This window comes from Sebastes fasciatus, chromosome 18, assembly GCF_043250625.1.
Source record: "Sebastes fasciatus isolate fSebFas1 chromosome 18, fSebFas1.pri, whole genome shotgun sequence".
Classification (NCBI taxonomy): domain Eukaryota; kingdom Metazoa; phylum Chordata; class Actinopteri; order Perciformes; family Sebastidae; genus Sebastes; species Sebastes fasciatus.
Window position 1 is genome coordinate 4,993,914 of NC_133812.1, and position 10,876 is coordinate 5,004,789.

At 43.3% G+C, this 10,876-nt stretch overlaps 1 long non-coding RNA gene across 1 annotated transcript; it reads left to right on the forward strand.

Annotated features, from left to right (window-relative positions):
• The first annotated feature begins 473 nt into the window (after positions 1-473).
• On the forward strand, positions 474-5,459 carry LOC141756403 (uncharacterized). Its single transcript, XR_012591466.1, has 3 exons — positions 474-626; positions 747-840; positions 3,354-5,459. It is a non-coding gene; the product is annotated as an uncharacterized LOC141756403 (long non-coding RNA).
• Positions 5,460-10,876: the final 5,417 nt, after the last annotated feature.

The window sequence follows — 10,876 nt, forward strand, 5'->3', positions numbered from 1 at the left end:
TTTACGTTTTGTTAGCACTGCTTGGACTAGTTACTACTTTACATCTGAAAAATGTTCCAGTCACAGGAGGAGGCCAAAGCAGGAACACATTAAACATGTGGAGGCCGAATGGTGATTGTATGTACTTTTGGGCGATTGAAGGCGACGTTTGGAGCACTCAGAAGAGCGATGGACATAAACCTGAATGACCTCCCTTTCATCATTTATGCATGTAAAGAGACCGTTGATTTATAACTTTTTTTTAAAAATATCTGTTAGACAGGGCCTAAAATGACAGAAACCATCTTTGGGAAAAATGTATTTGACTTGTACTTTGACTTTTTAGTTTGGCCCATGTCCCATCCACTAACATGGAGGGGGGCGAGATTTATGACCTATACTGCAGCCGGCCACCAGGGGGGCGATGGAGATGTTTTGGCTTCACTTCTGCAGAGCTGTCATGTCGTCCATCTTTATATACAGTCTATGGTTCTAATCTACCAGGCCCCCTGAACTACCCATGGTGCACTACTGCATGTAGTCTTTCCACAGATGGAGTGAGTGTCAGCGCAGCATTTGGACAACATGTGGAGGACAACAAACACAGATGCATGTATGATGCCAACATTATACTGCATGTTGGGCAGGTAAGTAGCCATGGCAACCATATAAGGTAATGGGTTTGATGATGCAGCATTGCATTGTACGCAGCTGCTTATTTCCAAACATGCAGTGCCTCATTCATCATTACTTTACTTTTTGTTTAGTCCATCACTTTGGTCCAAACTGACTTATCTCAGTCACTGTTGGATGGATCGGGTGTTCTACAAGGTGAAGAAAAAGTGGATTTCTCATATTCAAGTAAGGCTTCTCTTCCAAACCAAGGTCTCTCTCACTCTCTTACGTCTCCTGTCTTCCTCCTCATCCCCCCCCTCCGGTCCTCCGCCCTCCTTTTGGACTGCGTGGCCTCTGTGTTTGAAGCAACAAAGACTTTGACACATACTTAAACTGTACGCCAAACACTGGATGCTTTTATAGAGGTTCTAAAACAAACACCCTCCCAGCCCAGAAGTACGTATTGCATTCGCTTTGTTGTTTCCTATTAATGCAGCAATTACAGTTCATTATTAATGTTCCTCATTACCAAGCAAGCCCGTTAGTGTGCACATGGCGCGCACACAAGAAGCCAATGAGCTCACACTGTTAAACAGGGTGATATAATTCATGAGCTCCTCATGGTTCCATGATTTCCGCGTTTCCAACTGTTTATGTGTTTGACTGTAGCCTCACTCTTCCTGCAGTGTTGGAAGAAGTATCCAGATCCTTTACAGAAGTAAAGGAGGCCATTACTCGCTGTAAAATACTCCATTACAAGTGCAAGTCCTGTATTCAAGAATTATCAGCAAAATATGGTCAGAAATAAGAGAACTATGCACCAGAATGCTCCATTTTCAAAACAAAAAGTGTGTATATTACTGTGTTATTATTACTGATGAATTACTGTAAAAACACCATTTTAATACCGTACTTCGTCAAAGCGGATACTTTATACACTGTTGAGTACTTACTGTCAGATAGATATAGTGGAATAAAGAGTACAGCAAATAAAAACTCTAGTAAAGTCCCTTAAAATTGGACATAAGTAGACTGTCACTGTCTTTTCTGCTCAGTGCTTCGAATATTGAAAAGGATTTGATCGAAGGAATTTAAAGTGAGAGTTCACATTACAAAATCCTCATATACGTAAATCTACGTCATTTTGCCGATCTGACTAATGCAAGTGAGTCAACATCATTAAACCTTTGAGTATTGGATTTCGGACTGGGTTCCACCAGCTTTCCATAAATTGAGTTGTTTATAAAAGTCCCTGTACCGTTCTTAATTTAGCAAATTAGTTTCAAACAGTACAAATATTTACACTATTTAAATGTAACAAATGTCTTAACTGGATGAGCCCTTATTATGTGAAAATATGTTTCCAAGAAATCTTTTGTATGAGGCATCCATGAAAGAAGATGTAAACATGTTACAGTGACACAAACCGGCCATGATTCTTCTCTATCAGCAGGGGCGGTTCTGGGAGAGGGGGGGGCGGGGGTGTTGAGGGGGCCAGTGCCCCTGTAATATTAAGCCTGGGTCCCCCCTCTGGCCAAAATGTACGAAAATATTTGCCACAGTTAAGGGAACTGTGGCAATTTTACTACACAACACATTTCTATAATGGTGATAGTTTGGAAAGGCATTGACAAGCGATCGTTCAGCTGATAAGGTAACCCGATATCACACCAAGGCGTGTAATAGACCCCGCTCATCCACCAGAGGACAGCGCGTTAGTGTTAACGTTTTGCCTCACAGAGACGTGAATATTACACGCCTGTATTAACGTGCAGTACCAGCAGGAGGCAACAAAGCCACTGGCTTGGGTTAACGTCATGGTCACTGATTTAAGATTAGACAACAAAACCACTTAGTTAGGTTAAGGGAGAACGTCATTGTTGGGCTTAAAATAAGTACGTAACTTAAGTAAATTTCGTACAGAAAACAAGGTAACGTCAGTATGGGAAACACGTCCGTCACTACAAAACAAAACACTGGTCTCAAACAACGATCTCCTTCTTGAAAGTCCTGTGTTTGTTGGACCCATCAACCTCCCCACCAGTTAATCATAAGTGGACTTTATAACTTTATATACTACGAACTAGCACTGAATTTAGATTTCCGTCAAAACAAAACACTGCACCTTCATGCAGTTGGTAATATTCAAGTCTAGGAGACACAGAACGTGACACTGACAGGCTGTCCTCTGGTGGACTGGCGGGCCTATTACACGCTTTGCCGTGAGACTGGGATGGATAAGGGAATCAGTCAGGATACACATGCGCAGATGTATCCTTTTGGAAAGCAATGACTAATAAAAGTTAGATTTTTTTTGTGCTTTGAAATTAACTTGTTAAATTTTTTTCCATCTTAATAGAATGAACACTGAGAGCTCCTCTCTGAAGCTCTGAGGTCAGGTGGTAGAGCGAGACAAGAAGTCCACTTTGGCTCTTCATCTGTTTACAGCAGGCAGGCCTGGCTTTAAAGTCAGTTATGATTATGTTCAGCTCCGCGTGCTACTTTGTAAAGATTTCATCTTTAGTGTAAAAGGACAAGAGTACTTCTCAGTGCTGATATAAAATAAAAGGGCAGCAGAGAAATGGCCACTTAACACTTAACAAAGACAGAGACACAGTTTACAGAGTCACTAACATATCTTTGTCCAAATAATTATGAAACCTGTTGGACATGATTTCGATTTCTCTCACACTCCAGTGATTATGTGAGCGTTTTTTAAATTAACACCACACCCCCTGTGTTTCCTTCACTTATTATAGGAGAAACCCTCTGACCCCAGCACACAGCTGTTCTGGAGCTTCTAGCCGCTGAGGATGTCCAACGTCGCTGCTACGTGCTGGAAAACCTAAATCCCTCTATGGGTGTAAAGAACAGAGAGAGAGGGGGGGGAGAGAGAGAGAGAGAGAGAGAGAGAGAGAGAGAGAGAGAGAGAGAGAGAGAGAGAGAGAGAGAGAGGAGTTAGAGACAGGCTACATGTAAAAATCATAGAGACTTCCAGCCTTGTGTTGTGTTTTGAAGCTGAGCTTTATTAAGTCTCTGGTGAAATATTTATGTGGCTTTAAATCAGTGAGTGCTGCTGTTTCAATAAAGCTCCTCATGAAATACAGGGCTACACTCAGCAAGAGGCTCCGACATCTATCAGAGACAGAACGGAGGGCCGCAGGAGGCCCAGAGGCTTCTGCATACTGCCTCCTCAGTTACCGTCTCCAAACATTCAGTGGTGTCACCAACGCAGCAGCCACTGAGAGTGCTTTCTGCACTACAAGTGGTCAATGTGGTACTGCAACTATCCATGTAGTTGGGAAGTAAAAGCACATGAGGTAGTTGAAACGGAAACAAAGAACGTATATCGATGAGAAGTGAAAGTCTATTGTTCGTTCCATTGCAACGTCACTGCCCAGCAGCAGAGCTACAGTAAGCTTCCGCCATTTTGGACTGAACTGACTACCAGACAGCAGTAAAACGTCCGCCTACAAAGTGCCGTACAAAAGTAAAACAAAATTATATCTATTCTATTATCATATTTAATGTCTCTACTGAAATGGCCTGTGTTGAACAATAAAAATATTATAAATATGCAAACTATTATAACTATTTATTTATTAAACCTTTTGCCCGGCTGCTTCCCAGAGGAGCATAAAGTGAGCGATGGACATAAATGGAAGTTCAGCACACAGGTTTTGAGATCAATCTCAAACTTTTTCATGTCAAGGATCCAAAATGGAGTCCAACAGACCACAGACCATGGATGTAGAAGAGGTTGTGTCCAGTGCTTTTGCCCGTGCGTGTTAGTAAATAGCCTACAACTACATTAAATTATGTTTACAACATGCTACTAGCGCTACTAGCTACTGGCTGATAGCCGGTTGTTTGGGAACAGAGACATTAATACATCAACCACGGTACAGGCTTAGAGCGTACAGCCCATGGGTGTATTAGAAGATAATAAAAGTGATGAATTACAGCCAATATATCCATTATTACAGCCGCATACAGCTAGCAGGAAGCTGGCAGAACCGGATATGAGCGTGCAGGGCGGCGCAGTCCCGTGGGTCTGATGCAGGTTTATTATGCCAAGGAAAATAACTTTGGATTCGGCTATTAGTTAAAGGAACCATATGTAACAATTTACATGTATTAATTGCTTTGTATTGCCAATGTGTGAACAGATTGTAATGTAACTTAACAGCGGAGACCTTCCCCGACTTTCTCGGTTGCTTATAATAGCCTGTGGACAGATTTCTATGTAAAGGACTCGAGACGGTTTTGCTTCGTAACGTTAGCTGATGAAGCAGCTAGTTAGTGTCATAGAGATTGGACATTACAGATAGTAACAGTGATTACGATTGTAATGTAACGTCACGTCACTGTTTTGGCCGATGCCCAGGATGATCGGTCGCGCCTATGGAGTGTGAGTACGTGCCCAAGCAACAGGATGCAGTTCACTTAACAGCCACCGGTGTCATTAATAACAAGGACTTACTGAAGGTTACATATAGTACCTTTAATTTTACAACGTTTAGGACATAATGATTTAAATGAGTGCTATTTAAGTGTTCACACTGAGAAGTTGATTTACCTAGAAAAAAAAAAAAAGCCTTTGATTTACAGACGTCTCTTTATGCATCCATGGCCACAGACTCATTGGTGTTTTCAGTCCAAAATGGCGGCAGCGCTACCGCAGCGCCATCTAGCACTAGAGTTTCGCCTCTTTGCTTCTACGCTCTTTGAAGGAAATGTCAGCAGATGATCAACCTGTAACATCATCTTCTGCCATCCTGTGATTTAGCCCATCCGTAGCATTGCTTTTTCCCTCTTTATCCGTCAACATGCCCGCAAGAGTGTTTAATAAACTTGGAGCTAGAAGCCTATATCCTGACTCTCGTGTCATTCATGAGGGGAGTTTAGCTGCCAATTCTGGTTAAGAACGCCATTAGGAGGTCAGTCCAGCAGCCTCGATGACGGATCCATTTTTTGGACGTGATTGGTAATTTCGTGGCTACAAATAAGCACCCATTTGTGCCAGGCCGGGCGGGGTGGTGGTGCTGAGGTTGTGTTTATGCAGATCAGGCAGCACAGTGTAATTTTGGTACGACATTCTGCTCAGGCCAACACATCGCATAAGCACAGAGACACATTTTTGTGGTTTCAGTTGCACCGGCACACACACATCGACCGTTACACAACCACATAAACCCTTTCCTTCCTTTTCAGGTGATACATGTATGATACATGCATTTCATTTACAGTCTCTAATTTGAGGAAGGTGTTGTGCATAATGTAAGACACAACATCAGAGGTCGTGTTGCTCTGGCTCTACCGGTTTGGTGTAGAGAGGAGGTTGTGTTGCTCTGGCTCTACCGGTTTGGTGTCGAGAGGAGGTCGTGTTGCTCTGGCTCTACCGGTTTGGTGTCGAGAGGAGGTCGTGTTGCTCTGGCTCTACCGGTTTGGTGTCGAGAGGAGGTCGTGTTGCTCTGGCTCTACCGGTTTTGTGTGGAGAGGAGGTCGTGTTGCTCTGGCTCTACCGGTTTAGCGTCGAGAGGAGGTTGTGTTGCTCTGGCTCTACCGGTTTGGTGTCGAGAGGAGGTCGTGTTGCTCTGGCTCCATCAGGTTGGCGATGTCGGGAAGCTGCTTGACATCCTCCTGGATCCACCTTCTCACATATGTTCACATTATATGTATTATTTTTTTTTCATATGGATTGTCTATGTTATATTTTCATTATGTTGTTACTCTGTACACACGACATCTATTACACGTCTGTCCATCCTGGAGGGGGATCCCTCCTCTGTTGCTCTTCCTGAGCTTTCTAACATGTTTTCCCTGTTGAAAGGTTTTTTTTTTATTCGGTTTTTCCTTATCCGATGAGAGGGTCGTACTGTAAAGGACAGAGGGTGTCGTATCCTGTACAGATTGTAAAGCCCCCTGAGGCAAATTTGTGATTTGTGATTTTGGGCTATACAAATAAAATTGACTTGACTTGACTTGATATTAAATCATTTTCTATTCAGGGCAAGATAGACTAGTGTCTGTTTATGCAGTTTGTGCAACTATGTTTGATCAAAATAAAATAAAGCCATTTAACAGCTACCAGTCCATAGTGACATTCTGTTGGCAAATAAATAGAACTAGAAAGTTACCATTAGTAACCGTGTAACATGGCCTGCCATGAGTAACTGTAACCTGCACCTCAGGTTGCTAAAACTTCAAAATCCCCAGAAAAAACCCCCACAGAGAATGTGACCTCAGAGTTTTCAACGGAACCTACAGCCCTGGAAACAATTAATGCAGCAGCACTGGCAGAGGAAAGAACAAGACATGTTTTCATTTAACCGAGCTGTTAGCCTCTCATACGCAAAGAATAATCCATGATCAGCGGCATGCTTATCAGAAAATAACGCACAATGTCGAGGTCTATTTATATAAATACATTGTTCAGCATTTACAACAGTAAAATGTGAATTTCATGAAGATGCATATAATCATACTGTGGATCAATAATAAAACAATCCATCCAGGTATACCTCTGTATCCTTTGCAGGCAGCTGGCAAGAGGTGGGGCACACCCTGAACAGGTCTCATTAAGAGTCTCCAAACCTGCATGTCTTTGGAATGTGGGAGGAAACCGAAACACCGGGAGAAAACCCCAGACAGGCATGGTGAGAACAGCAGCTCACCTCCTCCTCAGTTAAATACAGTGTCGGCACTAGAACAATGGTTTTATTTATGTACAGGAAAATACTAAATTTAGGTGACAATTCCGAATATAATGGAATATAGTGAAGTATAAGGCTCTCAGGCATTCTGTGTTGCTCTTCCTGCGAGGTCACGGTGCTCACACATCTCTGTGTGTGAAGGTACGTGTCCGATTTTTTACTGCGAGGGTACGCGCCGCTTCCCAGCATCGGACGCTTGGTGGGCTGCCACTAGACACAACACACTCGGCACCTGATTGGACGAACGCTTTCCCTCCGTGGGCTGCTGCTTCCAGCTTTCAAACCGGAAACAACATGGAGGCTCGTTTGGAAACTTTCTTCTCTTATTTCACAAAAATAGTTCACCGAAATGCGTTTCTGAAAACATTTGAGGCCAGAAATAAGCTTTGCAGTTGCTGAATCTGTCTTTATTTTTGATCGACAACGTTTATTTTGAAAGATTCTCGGGAGTTTCGAGAGGCGGCGAGTCGCGTCGGACGCCCGTTATTTGCATAAAGTAGACTAGACCTCAACTTTATGCAAATGAGGAACTGCTGTCGTGACGCTTTGTCTCTCGAATCGCGCCGCCACGCTACCAGAATACATTGCACGGCTGCTTACATAGACAATACATGGGAAGCGTGGAAAGGACGGAGGCTGTGAACACGTACCATAACGCACTGCCTCTCCGGCATGGCCCGGCTATACGCCTGTGCGTAAAGCATCTCCAGAGGATTCCGCTCAACCGGTCCAAGACCCCCCACCCCCGTGGGTTGCATCGGAAAGAAATAGAGTTGTCATTATTTATCAATATATGTTTATCATATTTAGGCTAGTGCTTATTATCATATAATATAATTTAATCCTGCACCGGTTAAATAGGTGCATTTGTTCATATGCAGTCAGATGAAGTTGTTGATGGGACAGAGGACTGGGAGACTGTGGAGTGTCCACCGGCCAAACACCACATACATCTGCTCGTGCACTTTCATTTTGCGCGCGATCCGATCCATTTCCTCAGCAGAAAACGGCTTGCTACTCCAATTTGCTGAATCCGCCTTTTAAATAGCGATGCGCCCGGTGCAGGAGCACCTGGCTTCTAAAGGGAATGGGAGATGACACTCTGATTGGTTTAATGCCTGTTACGCCCAAAACACACCTATGATTAATTAAGAGACTACATACAACCCCTTTGTCCCTTGCTCCTTAATTTGCGCCCAGATTATGCGCCGTTTAACTAGCAAAAGTGGAGTTGGACACGCCCTAAATGCACTTTAGACCATGCACTGTAGATTGTTAAAATAGAGACCTGAGAATCGCTGCTCTGACACCAAATCCACACACAATAATTATGCATACACACAAAACAGCTTATGAAAACAGCCCATGAGAAATAAAAATCACCCTCCACGTGTCCAGATCAATCACGTTACACACATAAATAACTATATAAGATAAAGTCTGACCATGGCAGAGATGTGCACACACATATAAAATGACCAATGACATAAGATGTTGATTAGATTTGATATATTTCCTTTATCGTTCATTGCAGCAATAGAAATGCAAATGGTTATTTGTCAGGTTTGTTTGCTGCTTCTGGGGAAGCTCATCCGAACGCTGGCCGTCACACTGTGAGTCGCAGTAATTGCAGTCTGAGTTCTGTCTGCAGAGGAAATGATCACGCGAGGTGAACTGCCAGATGAACACTTTATATGAGAGGGGGGGAAAAAGCACTTATTGAGGAACACTTCTCTAGCCCTCCGTAAGTGCTGTTATCCTCTGAGTACACGAGAACATCTGTGTCCAGAAACACAAACTAAGAGACCGAATGTTGATGGAAACCTACCGAAGCTAATGTGTGTTTAATCTTTCTCAAAGATGTGTTCCAGTCACTGTGTAAGTAACTCCTTTCTTACATATCCACACTAGAAGGGGGTAAGAAGTGAAACAGCTGCAACCAGCAAAGTGTAATGAATTTCCACATTTCTTTGTAAACGCTCCATGTAAAGATTTAAACTGCTGAATACTTACAGTAGGGCTGAAGAGGAAAGTAGGGACAGGTGAGCAGGTGGGTGGGGCAGTCAGGTGATGGGGAAAGGAGGGAAAGGCCGAGGGCATCCGGGGGACAGAAGGGAGGATGGCAATGGTTTGGTTAACCCTACATATTAAAGGCTGCACATGCAGTGGGAGGAGGTCCAGATGAAAATAGTTTGAAGTGTCTATGACAATAAATAAATACATTAAAATCTATTGGCAAAAATCTGACAAGCTCCCTTGGTCCATGTTCATGCACTTTTAGACGGTCCCTGAACTTGGTGCCAAGGGATCCTGCACTGGTGAAAAGTTATTAAGGATGAACCCTGCTGAATGTCTGATTATCGCATTTAAAACTATCTCTATCTTTTAGCCTATTTGTTCACATTCTGGCATCCCTGTTTTGGCTACTTGCAGTTCCACTGCAAGTAGCCAGATTCAGTCATCTGAATCTGATGCTTCTGAGCCAAGATCTGTGATGTGTTTGATTTATCTGGATTTATAGATATCCTGATGCCGCTGTAAATAGTAAATTATTTTGTTAATTACTGATGGCAGCAAGGTGTGTATGATGTCAATGTTTAAATTGTGTCAATCAGGTGACAGCTCTGTGGAGGAGGCCGATATTACTGCAGAGATTCAGATGTTTTTTTATCTGTTCAGGGTGCATTATCTGTACTTATCCAAATTATGTTTTTCTATTCATTTACAGCCCTACTTCTGACAAGTACCTTGGTTTTTCACACAATAGCAACTTAACCTATAATATACAACGGCAACACCGACGAAGAAGCTGAAAGTAAGGTGACCACCCGCTGTTCAGACGAGCATGTCGTCCGCAGCTCCTGCAGTTCACTTTTGCTGTTGGATGCAGGATATATTAACGTTAACTTTAACAAACAACCTCTTCTTCACTTCCCTGGAGTCAACGAACAATGAGCGGTTCTCGACACCGCTGCAAGCAGCACTTCATTAGGACCAAGCAATCAGCCTGCTCCATGTGGTCCAAAAGGGCGCAAACCCCTGACAACTCTGCAAGCAGCAATACCGAGAGGCTACCGAGAGCCAAGAAATCGGCCCGTTCAGAACAGGCACGCAGTCCGAACAGGCACGTTATGAACGGGAACGGGCACTGTACTAGTACTTGTAATGTGAGGAACTCGCCGCTGCTAACTTCTTTTAAAGGGGACACATCATTATAAAACTCTTGTGCTCATCCATCTGGATATCTGGAGTGTCTACCAACCCACAAACTGTGAAATAAGACAACCCAGTCAGCTTTTAGTGGGCTGCGTCGATCAGAAAAAATGTGATTCAACAAGCCATTTAGATTTGGCTCCCCTTCCTATGTCACATGCAGACTCATTAGAATATATCGCCCACAGCTTGAGAACTACCTTTGTAAAAGTGCACCGTATTTTTCTCACAAGCCAATCAGAGCACAGCTTTTTCAGGAGGGGGGTCTTAAAGAGACGGGGGCTAAAACGGAACGTTTCAGGCACGAGAGTGAATACAGGGATATTCAGACTGACAGGATGAGAAAAATAAAG